The sequence below is a fragment of the Lepus europaeus genome, chromosome 12 (genome assembly GCF_033115175.1).
Source record: "Lepus europaeus isolate LE1 chromosome 12, mLepTim1.pri, whole genome shotgun sequence".
Taxonomy (NCBI): Eukaryota; Metazoa; Chordata; class Mammalia; order Lagomorpha; family Leporidae; genus Lepus; species Lepus europaeus.
Genome location: NC_084838.1, coordinates 84,723,348 through 84,740,884, shown reverse-complemented (window position 1 = coordinate 84,740,884; position 17,537 = coordinate 84,723,348). Strand labels below are relative to the sequence as shown.

General features: G+C 43.7%; 1 protein-coding gene across 2 annotated transcripts in view; it reads left to right on the top strand.

Moving 5' to 3' along the window:
• GNA14 (G protein subunit alpha 14) overlaps positions 1 to 17,537 on the top strand; it is a 228,326-nt gene that overhangs the window by 36,914 nt on the left and 173,875 nt on the right. Inside the window, exon 1 of one of the 2 annotated variants that reach the window (XM_062208445.1) lies at positions 15,856 to 16,115. The exons of the other annotated variant lie outside the window; for it this stretch is intronic. The gene's annotated coding sequence lies outside the window, so the exon portion shown is untranslated. Of the gene's footprint in view, positions 1 to 15,855; positions 16,116 to 17,537 lie in introns of those variants that run through there. 2 annotated transcript variants of the gene reach the window in all.

The window sequence follows — 17,537 nt, the reverse complement described above, 5'->3', positions numbered from 1 at the left end:
ACAGTGATTTGGGGGCCCATAAAAATTTCCAGACTCCTAGTGAGCATGGCTTTGTTCTAGACACTGTGTAGGTCTCAAGGTCAAGTTGGCATTCACTCAGCTGTCAGTGATCTTAGGAAGATTCTTGAGAGGGAGAGAGGCAGATAGAGGTTGGGGGAAGGGGAGAGGGAGAAGGGAGAAGCAAATGGAGGGAGGAAGGGCAGGCCTTGTGGCACAGCAGGTTAAGTTACTACTTGGGATGCTCTCATCCCATATCCGGAGTGCCTGGTTCAAGTCCTGGCTGCTTCGCTTCCGATCCAGTTTCATGATGGTGATTCTTGGGAAGCAGGAGATTGATGGCAGAAGTGCTCGGGTCCCTGCCACTCATGTGCAGGATCCAGATTCAGTTCTAGGCTTCTGTGTTTAGCCTGGCCCAGTCCTGGCTGTTGTAAGCATTTGAGGAGTGAATCAATGGATGGAAGATCTTTGTCCCTCTCTGTCTGCATTTCATGTAGATGGACATAAACAGAGGAAGAGATAAAATGAATCCTAAGAGCAACTGTGGACTCTGAAGGCTTCTGTGGGTTCAGTGGGAATGAACTGAAATGAGTGCAGAAAGCTGAGTGTGAAAGTGGAGAATGTCGGTGAGACTCGAAGCATAACTTACTGTTGTGGGAAAGGCACCATTGCTCTGTGTCTATAGCATAGTGCAAACTGAAGTCAGCAATTCATGCTCACGAGGATTGTTAACTTTTTAAAGCCTTATCAGTAGTTGGTGAATTTGTGAATGAAGGTTTTGGGTTTTTTTTTTAATGGAGGAGGAGGGACAGAATCATTTTAAAATGCTGGGTTGGGGAGGAAAAATACCTTTTGTTCTGCCCATCTGAAATTCATGGTTGATACCCCCATAAGAAATTACAAATCAACAGGAGGAAAGCCCACACATTTAATATTTTTATGTATCATGGGAGTCTTCGTAAGGAAATGAAAATGTCGAAATGCTTTAAACTTTGTATCTTTGTGCTGGATTTGAGAAGGAGGAGTTGGGACGGTGTGATGGGACAGTGATGTGATGGCAGGAAGCTGAGAAGCCTAGTGAAGCCTGCTGATTGCTCAGACTCTGTGACCCTGGTCTTGCGAGATAGGTGCCCTGCCCCCCCCCGCCCCCAGAGGAAAGAGCATACTTATCACACCAAAAACATGTGTGACAAGTAAAAATTGTGTGTAGTTAGTGCACAGCATGGTGTTTTGATGTATACATTGTAGAATGGCTAGATCACACTAAACACTTATTACATCATACATCATTTTTGGTAAGAACCAAACTTTTCAAATTGTATCTAGTTTTACGAATTACATTATATCTAGTTATTAATTGTAGTCTGATGTGCCATAGACCTTTTGTATTTACACCTCTGGTCCAGCTGAAATACTGTGTCCTTGAACCAATATCTCCCCAGTTCGACCATCCTCCCAGCCTCCGATAACCACCATTTGACTACGTTTTGAAAGTTAAATATCTGTATTCCACATGGAAATGAGATCATGCGGTATTTCTCCTCTGTGCCTGGCTTATTTCACTTAATACAATGTCTTCCAGACTCCCTTATATTGTCACTAAATGACAGCATTTATTTTTATTCAAAAGGCAGAGAGAGAGGGAAAGACAATCTTGCATCCACTGGTCCATTCCCAAAATGCCCATAACGGTCAGAGCTGGGCCACTCAGAATCCAGGAGCCAGGAACTCCATCCAGGTCTCCCATGTGGGTGGCAGGAATTCAAGTACTTGAGCCATCATCGGCTTCTCGGGCATATTAGTAGAGAGCTGGATGAGAAGCAGAGTAGCTAAGAATTGAGCTGACACTGTGATATGGCGTGTGTGCATCACAAGGGGTGGTTTAACCCACTGGGACCCAATTCCTGCACCGAGGTTTGCTTCTTTGTAAGGCTGTGTAGTATTCCATTGTGTATATGGATGTTCCTCTACTTAGTATGGGGTTACATCCTGATAAGATATTTTCAACTTACAGTGGGTTTAAGTGGAAGGTGTACTTAATACCCCTAACCTACCAAACACATTGCTTAGCCAAGCCTGCCTTACCTTAAACATACTTGGGACACCTACAGAGCCTACGGCTGGGAAAAATCATTTCACACAAATCCCATTTTATGACTGTTGAATATCTCATGTACTTTATTGAATACTGGACAAAAAGTGAAAGGTTTTTGTTTTGGTGGGAACATGTTTTATTACAATTATCTTTGGTATAGACCTAGAAGGGAATTGTTGAGTCGCATAATTCTGTTTTTCCTTTCAAGAAACTGACAAATTGTTTTGCAAAGTGGCTGTATGTCTTACAATCTCAACAGCAATGTATGAATGTTACAAATTCTCTACATCCTTGCCAATACTTGTTCTTGTCCTTTTTTTTCCCCAAAGAAACTATTTAAGGAATACAAACTTCATGCATTTCATAAGTACAACTTTAGGAATACAGTGATTCTTTCCACCATACCCACCCTCCCACCCACCTCTCCTCTTCCCTCTCCCATTCCCCGTCCCATTCTCCACTAAGATCCATTTTAAATTCACTTTACTCACAGAAGACCAACTGGTTTTAAATGATTTTTTTATTTCAAAGTCAGAGTTACACAGAGAGGCAGAGAGAGAGAGATCTTCCATACGCTGGTTCACTCCCCAATTGGTTGCAATGGCCGAAGCTGGGTTGATCCAAAGCCAGAAACAACTTCTGGGTCTCCCACCTGGGTACAGGCACCAAGGACTTGGGCCATGTTCCAATGCTATCCCAGGCCATAGCAGGGAGCTGGATCTGAAGTGGAGCTGCTGGGACTTGAACTGGTGCCCAGATGGGATGCCAGCACTGCAGGCGGCGGCTTCACCTGCTATGCTACAGCGCTGGCCCCTACCAACTGCATACTGAGAGTTTAACAATTTGCATGAAAAGGGGAAAAACCCCAAAACTGTTCCTCAACAGTGGAGACAAGGGCTGTTCAAAGTCATTGCATCTTGAAGTTAATTTCACTTTTTTTTTTTGAAACTATAGAGGCACCCAAGAATGATATCTTTTGTGAGCACTCAGACATAGCTATAACTTAAGAGACATAAACATTTTCCACTTAATAGATTAAAAGAAAGTAAGTTTTTGAACGAGTTTTAGTATTAATTAAGTAAATACCTAAGAAAACAAGCAATGGAGTTGGACACTTCGGCATAACTAAAACTTATGAGACATAATATCTTGCACTTAATAGACTAAATGAAGTAAATCTTTGAGAACAAGTTTTACTGTTAACTCTCATAATACAACTCTTTGAGGACAGAGCTCCTGCATGGGAAGTTAGTGCACAGCAACACTTGTTAATTTAACAATTAACACTCCTCTGTATGATGTCAGTGTTCACCTGAGGCTATGAAAGCCTTCTGAATCCACAATCTCCATCAGTATTTAGACAAGACCATAAGCAAAGTAGAAGTTCTCTCCTCCTTTCCGAGAAAAATACCTCCTCTGCCCACTCCTTTCCACTGGGGTGTCACCCATCGAGGTCCTTCATGTAGGATACTTTTTGCCGCAGTGTCTTGGCTTTCCATGCCTGAAATGCTTTCATGGGCTTTTCAGGAAGGCTTTTTTTAGTGATGGGAAAGACTTCTTTGCTGTAACTCCTGTTGTCAGTAAGCTAAGCAAAATGCACTTCTGTATTTGGTCTTCGATCAGCATGACGAACAATTTTTCATATTATAAATGGCCAAGTTCTTTGCCTTCTGACAATGGGTTTAACCAGTGCTGACAGTTCTGCTGCATCACTGATGCACTTTTTATCCTTTTAGGTGGTAGATGTTTGATTACTGAAGTCCTAACTTGTATACATTGGCCGTTTCTGGCTTCCTGCCCTCATGCTGGGAAATCATGTTGAATTTTTCCCCAGGAGTAATTGCTGCCTTCTTTACACCAGAAGCGGGAAACAGTGGCATATTGTAGATGTGTTGGGGTGTTAGACACAAAACACAATGTCCAGCAATCACAGGCATCGTGATACCCTGTAGAGCGTGAGGTGTTTCCTCTTGTGATGGTGGGCTCACAGGGAGCTGCACTCACTGCCTAGGATCATGAGACAGTAGAACCGAGGGAAAAGATGAAAATTGACAATTAGAAGGATGGTTTTTACAGAATGCACATCACTTTAACACCATTCTAATGCAAAAAATTCATAAATCTTTAAGGTTGAATCATAAGTTGGACCATCTGTATGTCCCACATTTCCTCTTGATTCCCTTGAAGGCTTTCTGACCTGGCTCAGGTGCACTTCAGAAAATGTTACCTAGGTCTCATGCCCTGCTTCTAGGGGAGAAGGGTTGAGGAAGGTGAGCATGGTCCTCCTGCCTTTGTCATTTGCTTATGTGTCAAGAGGCCATGTTTTGATCCCTATTACCGAGTGACTGAGATGTCATTTTTGTATGGACGTCTTTTTCAGTTTTTGGAAATTTATATTCATTAAATAAGTTTAAAAGTACAGCTTATGGATTACAATGGCTCCCCCCCAACTTCCCTCCCACTTACAACCCTCCCATCTCCTGCTCCCTCTCCCATTCATATCAAGATTCATTTTCAGTTATCTTTATATATAGAAGAGCAATTTAGTATATATTAAGTAAAGATTTCAACAGTTTGTACCCACACAGAAACAGAGTGTAAAATACTGTTTGAGCACTAGTTATAGCATTAATTCACATTGAACAACACATTGAGGACAGAGATCCTACATAAGGAGTAAGTGCACAGTGACTCCTGTTGTTGACTTAACAAATTGACACTCTTGTTTATGGCGTCAGAAATCACCCTAGGCTCTAGCCATGAGTTGCCAAGGCTATGGAAGCCTTTTGAGTTTGCCAACTCCGATCTTGTTTAGACAAGGTCATAGTCAAAGTGGAAGTTCTCTCCTCCCTTCAGAGAAAGGTACCTCCTTTGATGGTCCGTTCTTTCCACTGGGATCTCACTTGCAGAGATCTTTCATTTAGGTGTTTTTTGTTTGTGTTTTTTTTGTTTTTTTTGTTTTTTTTTTTTTTTTTGCCAGAGTGTCTTGGCTTTCCATGCCTACAATACTCTCATGGGCTCTTCAGCCAGATCCGAATGCCTTAAGGGCTGATTCTGAGGCCAGAGTGCTGTTTAGGACATCTGCCATTCTACGAGTCTGCTGTGTATCCTGCTTCCCATGTTGGATCTTACTCTCCCTTTTTTATTCTATCAGTTAGTATTAGCAGACACTAGTCTTGTTTGTGTGATCCCTTTGACTTAGACCTATCATTATGATCAATTGTGAGCTGAAATTGATCTCTTGGACTAGTGTATGGACATCTTACTCCAAGAACCCACAAGGTGCAGTATGGAGTTGTGTGTGGCTCCTCTGCCCAAGGACTGCTGATTTCTTCCATCTACTTAACTTGAGGTCCCGGATGATCACTCTCCAACAAAAAAAAATCTCAAAATTGTGGATAATAAAGGGACACTGTTCCCTTACTCATCACTCAATTGACGTTCCATATTCAAATCTTTTATTCAAAAGTTCAGGGTTGAGGTATTTAGATAGTTTTTATAGGGTTAAATAACAAGTGAAAATGATGTTTAAGCTGTATGACCAGGAACACAAAGGCAAAGAATGTGCTGTTCAGATTTGAATCTGATCGGAGTTTGGAAGGTGAAGCCTTTGCCCATGAAATGCAGAATGACCTCCTGTGAGAGGGCCCTTGAGTGGAGTGTTTTAATAAGAGCAGGTATATCATTTATTTTCCCTTCAACTATGAAAGGATAAGACTGTGGGGTGATGGGAAATCAGTGAGGAAACCAGAAAGAATGATACAGCCTTGTGCTGCATAATACTTTTGTCATTTAAAGACCTCGTCCTCAACAATATATACCCTGTGGTCCGGGTGTGTAAGATTGCCCTACCACCTAGGTTTGTATAAGTACATCCCATGATGTTTGCACAATGACACAATCACCTAGTTATTCATTTGTCAACTGTCCCCATCTTGAAGTGATGTGTCACTGTTTGACAGTTGTTAACTTGATCTTGCTAACAGTTCTGTGGACAGTCAGGTATTGCTTCATTTTACATTGGCAGAAACTCATTGGTGGATCAAGCCATGTCTTGATCCTGGACTTTGGGGCTCTGGGTCATGTGATTTTGCTTCCATGTGTTTGTGCTTTCTTGGTATGGATAGAAAGGGGGACTCCTGGGACCACCTCTGAGTGGTGAGAGACAAGCCAGGTGGGGCTTACCTGCTGTGTTTTCAGACAGCATCCATGGGATGCTGAGGGAATGACCACCTGTCCTGTTGCTCATGGGGTCAGATTCCTTTGAAGAGCAGGGCTTTGTGTGGAAGGAGTATCACCAACTCTGAATATCACCCCGTTTGGCTGCTGCAGGTTTTCTGCTTAGGGTTGATTAAAACAAGAGGCTGAACCTTAACCTTTGTTCTGAGGGTTTGTAAAAAACACTTGTAAACAAAAATCTATTTTCCTTTTATTTGAAAGGAAGACAGATGTCTTCCATCCACTGGTAAACTCCTCAAATGTCTAACAGGTGGGACTGATCCAGGCTGAAGCCACGAGCCAGAAACTCAGTATGTGGGTGGTTGGGAACAGGATACTTGAGCTATCCTCTGCTGCTTCCTAGTAAACTGACAGGAAGTTGGATCCAAAGAGGAGGAACCAGGACTTGAACTAGGCACTCCTTTATGGGATGTGGACATCCCAAGTGGCATCCGAATACCTGTCCTGACATTGAGACTCTTATAAATTTCTGGGAACCTCCATCTGTACCAGATAGGTGCCTTCTTCTAAGTACCAAGTATGAGATATCAGACTGTGGGACCTTGGTATGTTCCTGGTGTGGATATAGCAGGAGAGAACATAAAATTTCCCACCAAATAATCCTTAATGGCAGAGGAGAATGAAGGAAGAACCTTGGGCAGTTGGGTATGAGTTCAAGCAGTGGTATTTGAGTGGGAAATAGCTCTGAAGTTTTCTGTTTACAAAAGTTACTGAGGATTTACATTAAAATATTCTCATTAAAAATATTCCAGATTATTATGAATGATCATGACTCACTATATCACAGCTCTGTTCCCAGGCACACCACTGGCTACCTTGGGCTCCTTGTCTCTTTTTTTTTTTTGACAGAGTGGACAGTGAGAGAGAGAGAGAAAGGTCTTCCTTTTGCCGTTGGTTCACCCTCCAATGGCCGCTGCGGCTGGCGCGCTGCGGCTGGCGCGCTGCGGCTGGCGCGCTGCGCTGATCCGATGGCAGGAGCCAGGTGCTTTTCCTGATCTCCCTTGTGGACGCAGGGCCCAAGCACTTGGGCCATCCTCCACTGCACTCCCTGGCCACAGCAGAGAGCTGGCTTGGAAGAGGGGCAACCGGGACAGAATCTGGCGCCCCAGCGCCACAAGGCGGAGGATTAGCCTAGTGAGGCGCGGTGCCAGCCTTCCTTGTCTCATTTAAGAAGCACAGACACAGGCTAATACTCAGTACCCCAAGACTGTGGGAACCTGGGGCATGTTCTTGATAACACAAGGGTGTGTGCCCTGTGATGTGCATCAGTGTCTTTGAGTTATTACAGCCATCAGAGCACAATGTTTCATCTCTCACCCACTTGCTGTTTTTATACACAAAAGCTGGCACCATGGCATTGCCTTTGAACTGGTGAGTGGTGCTGTCTGGTTTTAATATAAATATAATTATTCATGGAAGAAGAACACAAGCACATGCATGCAATCATCACTGTGATCCAGCCAACTGTGTGAAGAGTTGTGTGGGCCAAACTTTGAGAACCACTGATTTGTCAGGAGCCTGGAGTGACCAGATGTTTGTCCTGCTTCAAAGAAGGCAATGAATAGTTCGCGTTAAGGAAACACAATCTGGAACACATAGGTAATTTAAGAGTTAGGTTGCAGACTACACAGCCTGCCCTGAACATATTTAATGTGTGGAACCAGTGCAAAATAGCCGAGTATTAAACCACACAAAGGGCCCTTTTAGAGTATGAGGACCTTGGAGTTGCATAGGTTGTGTGCCCATGAGGTTTGCCCTGATAAAGTATCTTGCACTGAGAAAATTCTGGGTGAAGTTTGAGTATGAAGGAAGAAACCAAAAATCCGATGGTTATATGAAAAAGGAAGGGGAGCCACATGAGGTGAAGTGCAGAAAACCTGGGGTCAGAGATGGTCATAAGTCTGAGAATGGAAACAGAAAACCAATGTTACCGACTAGGTCTCTGTTGGATGGACTGGGAAGGCTTTTGGGTGTTATCCTCATAGACAATGTAACATACAAGGCACAGAACTGGGTGGTTAACTAATCATAGGATTCTTTCACACTGTTTGTTGAAACGCATTGGTAGTTGCATTTGCTATGGCATCAAAGAATGTGAATGCGTTAATGTTAGTCTACCTTGGCAGAGAGTAGGGGAGAGATCTAGTCTATTGTATGGAAGAGAACTGGTAATGTTGGTGAAAAATGTCTAAAATGATGGAAACTTGAACCCCTTTGCAATAAGGCTTTGAGCCTAGTCAGATAAGATTTTGGGCAGTGATCAATGCTGTACTCAGTTATTCTCTAAGGCAGTATTACTAATGGCATGAGAGACCAAGCTCCCATATAAACAGAACCAAGCAGGGAGGGTGTATTTGTGAGGACAGAGGACCAGAGGTGACTAAGGCAAGCCAGAGAACATGACATCACTGGGAAGATGCTCAGGACCAAATAATCCTGAAATGTGGTGTGGGATTGCCTGGCCATCAGTTGGCAACCTCTGCTACATGAGTGACTGGGCAGAAGCAGACCCGTTGGTGGCCCTGGAAAGTACTGGAGTGAAGCCTTGTTACTAGGAGGGGAGAGCTTAAGAGGCAGAAAATACCATGCAATGAATGGAACTCTTTGGTCAGGAGGCAGGCACCAGTTGGCTCCTGTGGAGACTCAGGGCTGCTTCTAACTGCTCAGAACCTGTGCTGTCCTAGACACAACGTAATTATATGTTCCTCCTCCAACAGAGGGGTCTATGATGATCTAGTAGGGTGTAATTACTAATTACAAAGTTGTCTTACTGCTCTTGCTACACTTTTATTCTGTTTCCTCTTTGAGGAGAGGTACTGACTCCTAGGAATGCTGTCTCTTCCTATGTAGAATAGAGTGAATAGAATTTTTGTTACACAAATAAGTATTTTACCAATTGGAAAACATGTAAATGAACTACTTCCTAAAGCAAGTGTAAGCCAGAGAACTTTATTCAAACAGCATTTATTGAACTGGAGTGTACATTAGTCCATTTTCTGCTGTGGTCCAGAATACTGGAGACTGGGTAATTTATACAGAAAAGAGCTTTAATTTATTCAGTGTGGAGCCTGAAAGTCCAAGGTAGGGCACTGAATCTGCTCAGTCTCTGGTGAGGGCTTCGTGCTGTTCCCTGCCCAGTGGGCTTGGAAAGCAGAGTAGGCACACAGAGCAGAAGGAAGGGACAGAGGCCAGAGGCTTTCCCACAGCCCAGTCTTGGGATGGTTTACTATCCCATTCCAGAGGAAATGGCATGAGTCCCTGCATGACACGATCACATCTTGAAGGGCCCACCACATCTCAAAACCATCACATTGGAAAGCTGAGCCTCGGCAGGGACAAACCACATGGGAAACACAGGAGTAAATGAAGGTCACGTCTGTGAACACAGATGTTACTTGCCTGACTAGCCTTGAGTCAAGATCATTTGATTTCTTCCCTTGCCAAAGAACCAGGATGTTGTCCTGCATCTCTTTCACATTGTGGCTCCTCGCCTCACTCTCTGGACCCCGAGTAGGTTGCAGTGGGGAAGCATGTGAGAGTTTGTATACTTTGGGCCTGAGTAGGAGAAATTGGAGGCTACAGAATCCTCAGGCTGTGCCAAGGACAATCACAGAAGCCTCCAGGTAGTGTAAAAAAAAAAACTTTGCAAATGATTAAGAAAGGGAAAAAACAATACTTCGGTGACAAACACAATTTCCTAGGAGGAAAGCTTACACCTTGCTCTGTCAGGGTAGGGAATTGTCATTGAACATTACTGGTTTGATCTGCAAGGAGGAAGATGGGTACACTTGAGCTTTCCTCTCCCCTTGTGCTCCTCTGTGGAGAGTTTGGACAACATAATCCCATCGGATCTCCAGCCTATTAGCTAGAGAACTATGAAAAGGTCCCCACCCTCAAATAAGAACATTCATGGATGTTTATAGCTGGCTTTTCTTACTCATTGACAAAAACTGCATATTTATGGCATACAGTACATGCATTGTGGAATGACGAAATGAGATAATTAACCTATGTATGTAACTGGCTTTTAATGGAAACTACAAGAAAAGTGTTGCTGCCTTGCTTTTAACATCGAGATTTTTGTAATGCACAGGTGTACTTTGTGATTAATTTCTTGCTTTAATTTTTGCTATTCCTGGCCTTTGTTACCCCCCCCCCGCCCCCAGGAGAGGGATGCTTGTCATCTTAAACATTCTTGTAGCTTGGGATGATGGAGGACAGAAGGGACGTGTCTCTAAGAGAATTGCATTAGGTTAATGGGGCCCAGTGGCACATGTCAGCTCATGGTCCAGCACACTCTTGACTGATACACCTGTGCCTGACCAAGCTTTTAGAGGAAATGGACCATGGCAGGCTCCCTGGCTGGCACATGCCGATATAAATTAAGGAAGTGAGGGCCGGGAGCTGGGTGTTAAACTTAGTGGTGAGGATACCAGTTACGAAGCCTGCATCCTGCATTTAGCACTCAACTCTGGCTCCAGATTCCTGCTGGTGCAGGGCACTGGAGGGAGACCAGTATAGTGTTCTTGGTTTTGGCTTGGCCTAACCTAAGCTGTTAAGAGGATGTAAGTAGTGAACCAGCATATAGGAGTTTGCTTGCTCTCTGTCTCTCAAATACATCTTAGAAAATAAAGTGATTAGAGAACTGGTGGCATTTGTACTCAGCTCTGTTTTCTACATTACCTTCAAATTATGTTTACCAATAGATGCACAGTTAGCCTTGACCATACCTTTGTGGGAATTAGAACAAAGGTGACCACTCAGTAATCCACTGGGAGTGTGAACATCCCACAGCCCCTTACAGGATCCTGGCGGAGGGGCCTCACCCTCAACCTTTTCCTTCCCCCTGTTAAAAATGTCTCTGTTCTGTGTCTTTTTCTTCCTGGGCCTTCATTTTACCCAATGACCTAATAATACCTTGTCAAACAAACATCAAATCAAAATGTTTAGCAGTGTTATTCCCAATACGCTATTATATTGCCAATGCTATTTTCACTCCAGAATATTGTTTACTTTACATCTGATCAAAATTCCATTCATTTTGCAAATCTTAACTCTAATACCAATTCTGCAAAAAAAAAATTTCCTGACCCTCCTGACTGAGTTACAGTAGTTATTTCCTTCCCTGAATGCTTGTTGGACTTCGTGTGTGCATCTATTTTTGTGTTTCTTCGATTGCTTAATAAATATTTGCTTGTCAGTCTCCCCTGAGAAACTTAACTCCCAAGGTCAAAGGCAGTGCTGCTCAATTTATATTCCCAGATCACTAGTAGTGGGTAGGTGCTCAACAAAGATATAATGAATAAATCGTAGATCTGAATAAACTTGCGGGTCAGACATAGTGCCTACTGCAGAGCCTTTCACTTAAACAGGGCACTCCCAAGACCGCGCCTTAAAGCAGAGCCCTTTGGTTGGTGTTTTGCGTTCTGTTCGTGGCTAGATCAGGAATTAATAACTCTGAAGAGTGGTCTTTAAGACTCGTCTACTTATTTGAAAGGCAGAGTTACGGAGAGGTAAAGACAGAGGTCTTCCACCCTCTGATTCATTCCCCAAATGGCTGCAACAGCCAGGACTGGGCCAGGCCAAAGCTAGGAACCTCTTCTGGGTCTCCCACATGGGTGCAGGGACCCAAGCACTTGGGCCATCCTCTGCTGCTGTCCCAGGCACGTTAGCAGGGAGCCAGATCAGAAGTGGAGCAGCTGGACCTCGAACTGGCCCCTAGATAGGATGCCGGGGCTGCAGGCCAGTGCTTTAACCCTCTGTGCCATAGTGCTGGCCCCTGAAAAGGAGTTTTATATCAATTGTGTGTTTTTTTTGTTTTTTTGTTTTGTTTTTTTTTTTTTTTTTTTACTTTTCAGATGAGTTTTCAGGACTAATAGGAATCTCCAAACATATGCCAGCAAATGCTTTGGTTTTCTAGATTTGAGGCAAATTTACATCTTAGGTTCATTCAGAAGTGTTACTGAGCAGGAGGCACTGTGCCTGGGGCTGTAAGAGATACCACGGAGGATCCAAAACCATCTGAGAAGGTCTATTGTAGCTAGGGAGGTGGTTGAACAACATGAGAAATTGTGAGATTGGACACTGTCAGACATTGGAAACTAGATATTTCATGGGAGCAGATTTTGAGCTGGATCTCAATGAGAAGTGGGAGTTATTTTGTTCAGTTGAGAAATAAGAGGGTACTTTACAAAAATTCATGGAAATGGAATTAAAAGATAAGTTTAGGGGCAGATGCTATGGTGCAGGAGTATAAGCCTATTCTTGGCACACCCACATCCCATATTGATATGTCTGGTCTGAGTCCCAGCGACTCCACGTATGATGCAGCTTGTGCTAATGTGCCTGGGAAGGCAGCAGTTGGTGACCCAAGTGCTTGGGCCCCTGCTACCCATGTGGGAGACCCCGACAGGGTTCCAAGCTCCTGCCTTTGGCTTCAGCTACCCCTGGCTGTTAGAGGCATTTGGAGAGTGAACCAGCGGATGGAAGATCTGTCTTTCCTCCTCTGTCACTCTGCCTTTCATATAAATAAATAAAACTTCTTAAAAAACTAAGTAATTTTGGTGCCAAAATTGAAATCCATGTATGTTTTTTTCATAATCCACATTTTCACAATTGGTTATGGAGATCCCTCATGTACATGGATTTCAACAAGTTTTACATAAAAATAAACTATTAATTCCTTTTTCCCTGTACTTCCTGAGGATCCTTCCTGTTTATCTGAGGTTTCTCATTCTTTGCCAAGAACAGGAATGCAAGAATTGCTTAGTCAGGAGTATGCTTGTTTCACTGCCAGGTTTTGCAGGTAGTAGAGCTCCTGAAAGTAATGGAGTTCTTGGCTCAACCCTATACAAATGAAGCAGATTTAACACAAAATACCTAAATGGGCCAAGTAATAGACCAGCCAGATACAAGGATAGACAAGAGCTATCCTATGTTGAGAATTTTTAATAGGAAAATTTATTGGAGAGAGTTAAAAGGGAGAAGTTTACCAAATATTCCTTTTTAAAATCTCCTTGGAAAAGATTGTGCTACACAGAGCATTGAAGATAGAACAGCAGACAAGATAAGTATTTGAAAAATTTAATAAACGATGAACCAGGAGAAGAATCTCTTGAATGGAGACAGAAGCTGTCCATGTTCCTTGACATGATCAAGCATGATGCTGTTGGTCTTAATTTCTTTAAGAGATTTATTTATTTGGAAGTCAGAGTTACACAGAGGAGAGGCAGAGAGAGAGGTCTTCCATCTGCTGGTTCACTCCCCAGATAGCCACAATGGCCGGAGCTATGCTGATCTGAAGCCAGGAGCCGAGAGCTTCTTCTGGGTCTCCCATGTGGGTGCAGGGGCCCAAGGGCTTTGGCTATCCTCCACTGCTTTCCCAGGCTATAGCAGAGAGCTGGATGGGAAGAGTAACAGCCTAACCTTGAACCAGGGCCCATATTGGATGCTAGCATTGCACACGGTGGTTTTACCTGCTACGCCACAGCGCCGGCCCCTGGTCTTAATTTCAAAACTCAATTTTGTCCCTGCGGCTCAATAGGCTAATCCTCCGCCTGCAGCGCTGGCACACCGGGTTCTAGTCCAGGTTGGGGCGCCGGATTCTATCCCGGTTGCCCCTCTTCCAGTCCTGCTCTCTACTATGGCCCAGGAGTGCAGTGGAGGATGGCCCAAGTGCTTGGGGCCTGCACCTGCATGGGAGACCAGGAGAAGCTCCTGGCTTTGGATCAGCGCGATGCGCTGGCTGCAGCACGCCAGCCGTGGCAGCCACTGGAGGGTGAACCAACGGCAAAGGAAGACCTTTCTCTCTGTCCACTCTGCCTGTCAAAAAAAAGTTACATTGGGTGCATTCAAGGCCACTTGGTTGTAACCAAAGCTGCTCAATCCGTTCATCACTTCTCCAGAGAAGTTCAGGCTCTGAGACTAGCAGAGTTTTTATTTTTATAATTAAGTTTAGTTTATCATTTTATTAGAGAAACAAAAAGCTTCTGTATGCTGGTCTGCTCCCCAAATGCCTGCAATAGCTGTGCCTGGGTCAGGCTGATGCCAGGCAGCACAGAGCATCCCCTGCAGATGGTCATGTACCTAAGCAGTTGGGCCATTAGCTACACCAGCTGGATAGGAAGTGGAGGAGCCGGTACTCAAACCAGGCACTCTGATAAGGGATGTGGTTTCTCAAGTGGATTCTTAGCTGCTGTGCCAAGTGACTACCTCCGGAAGGGGTTTATATGGTACAGACACAACATCTTTAGAAGGAACTGAAATGTGGACCAGATGTTTTATCTGTTACAGCAGTTTTGAAGGGTTAAATGAGCTTATGGACAGAATCGATCATAATTACCAAAACAAAATCCAGAATGCCATTATCCCAAATGTCAAAATTCTGAAAGATCAAAATATCTGAAGTCTAAAATCTCTCAAGTCACAATCTTGAAATTCTAAAATCACAAATGTTGATCTCAAAAGCAAAAGATCTGAAAACTACAGTTGCCATTTGGGGAAAATAATTACCTAGAATGGGTAGAAAGCTGAATTCTGGGGAAGGATATTCTTAGCTGAATGAAGGTAGTTGTGTCACATTAGATTGAACAAATACTTGGTGGTGAAACATAAAAGTTTAAACGGTAATTACTACTGGTGTTGTGACTACAGAAAATTTCCAAAGAGTAGAGCAATGACTACATTTTTGAAGGGGATGGCATTGACTCAAACAAATTGTAGACCACAACCATTCTCCAGATACAAATGCAGCATTTCAAAGATTAGAGAAGTGAAAATTCAAGTGAAAAATCCAAAAAAAAAACCAAAACCACAGGATACCTGCCTGACATATAATTCAGTGTGTACTGCTTCTGCACCTTCCCACACAGGAAAATAGTGTCTTTCAAAAAATACCCTATATCAGAACAGAAAGACCTGCAGAAGCTCTGCGACCCTCTGAGCCAGTGCTTGCTGATCCAGAGGTTCCTCTGGTGTCATACCCCCCAGAAGATGGTGAGTTCTTGTTGGGTAGGGGTTTGACTGTCAAAGAGGATAGCCTGGTTGTATTTCCCACGAAATGTAACAGAAAAACCAGCACACACTGTACTTGGGCTAAGGGGTGGCACATTGCAAAATGTCCTCACTGTTGACTTAAACAAATGATTTATGGTCCTGTTGGATCCTCCAGTTCTAGAACTTAGGTGTACATTTATGTTTTGAAAAACAAACTACTTTATGTATTTGGAGATTTGGTGGACTTTGAAGAAGAAAAATGACTTCCAAATCATACTGACAGATTTGGATTGGATGTGACAAAGGCTTCTGAAAGTGACTTTTAAAGTGTTCCCTACAAAGCTTATTTTTCCCATTCAGCCTAATGCTTTGAGTAGAAAATTCAGTTGAGTGATTGCCCACATAATAAGGCAATGGCAAAACCTTCCATTCAAAATGAGTCATTTCTCTGCATTGGCATTCCTTGCAGTTGATGAAATTCTAGGAGCTTTTTACAAAATGAAAGCCGCGTTTGCCTGAAGGAGCCAGCCAGGGAAGCAATGGCCAGGTTGGAAAACAACTATGTACCCAGTATGATAAGACACGCTCTGGTGTTGCTGTTCTACCACCAGCACCATTTCCAGCAAATCTGAAGTCTGTGGATGAGCGTGTGTGGAATGGATTTCCATACACCCTGAAAGAACTCAGAAGCCCAGCATAAAAGATGGACATTTTAATAGGGAATACTGGCATCAGTTGTTCTTCAAACCATGGGAGAATTTCCAAGAGTAGTGTCTCATAGGAAATGAAGGTGAGTGTATCTTCTCAACGGAGCTGTATCCTACAAGGAAATGAACAAAACTACTGGTTCATCACGATGCAGGACTTCAGTATGCTATTAGTGATCAATGTGGAGGATCTCCATGCATCACCATGTCCCTGTAAGACACATCTTCGTGCTCATAGGTTGAATTCCTTTTCTGGTTTTCTGAGGTTTTTTCTCCCCCTGTATAAAATTTCAGCATTGTTTTTTACAACTTGCTTTACTGTATATTTCACCTTATTTCCAGTACTGGAGGTATATGTTGTAAAAGGACTTTTAGAGAGTTCTAATTTGTTTCAGATTTTGGTTGCAAATTTGATTATGAAAGAATGCATTTGCTCAGCATTGACCATGTGAACATTGTGCATGGACTTAAGACACTGAAATATTAATCTCCTTGATAAGAGATATCCATTATTTGTTTTGAAAGTCAAAGTTGCACAGTGAGAGAGAGATACCTTCCATCTGCTGGTTCACTCCCCAGATGGCTGCTGCAGCTTGGGCTGAGCCAGGCTGAATCTAGGAGATTGTTTCAGGTCTCCCATGAGGGTAGCAGGGACCCAAGCACTTGGGCCGTCCTCCACTGCTTTTCCCAAGCCATTAGCAGGGAGCTGGTTCCAAAGTGGGACAACCAGAACATGAATTGGAGTCTGTATGGGATGCCAGCATTGCAGATGGTGGCTTTACCCACTATGCCACAACTTTGGGCCCCAAGACAGATGTCTTTTGTACATTTGCATTTGAGAAAAGAGCAAGTTTATCAAGGTCTTTGCTCTTTGGACAGCTGCGTATGTGGTGGTTTACCTGTGGCGCTTTTCTGATCTACCCACTGGTTCATTCCCTCAATGCTCCCACATGGGTGCAGGGGCCCTAGCACTTGGGCCATTCTCCACAGCCAGCGCTGGGCCATGCTAAACCTGGGAGCAAGGGACTGCTTCCAGGTCTCCCAAGTGGGTTGCAGGGACCCAAGTACTTGAGTGCTGTCTGGTGCCTCCCAGGGTGTACACTGAAAGGAAGCTGCATCAGAAGCCGAGGAGGGAATGTATTCCAGGAACTCAGTATAGGATGCAAGTGTCCCAAGTACAGGCTTAGCATGTTGTGCCATAGCACCTGCCATTAACCTCTAATTTTTTTAAAGTATTCTTTTTTTATTTGAAAGAGAGAGAGGGAGAGACACAGATCTTCCATATGCTGGTGCACTCCCCAGGTGGCCGCAACAGCCAGTGCTGGGTCAGACCAAAGCCAGTAGCTTCTTCCAAGTCTTCCATGTGGGTGGCAGGGGCTCAAACACTTTGACCCCGTCTGCTGCTTTCTCAGGCCATTAGCAAGGAGCTGCATCAAAATTGTAGCAGCTGGGACTCGAACCAGCACCCATATGGGATTCCAACGTCACAAGCAGTGGCTTTACCC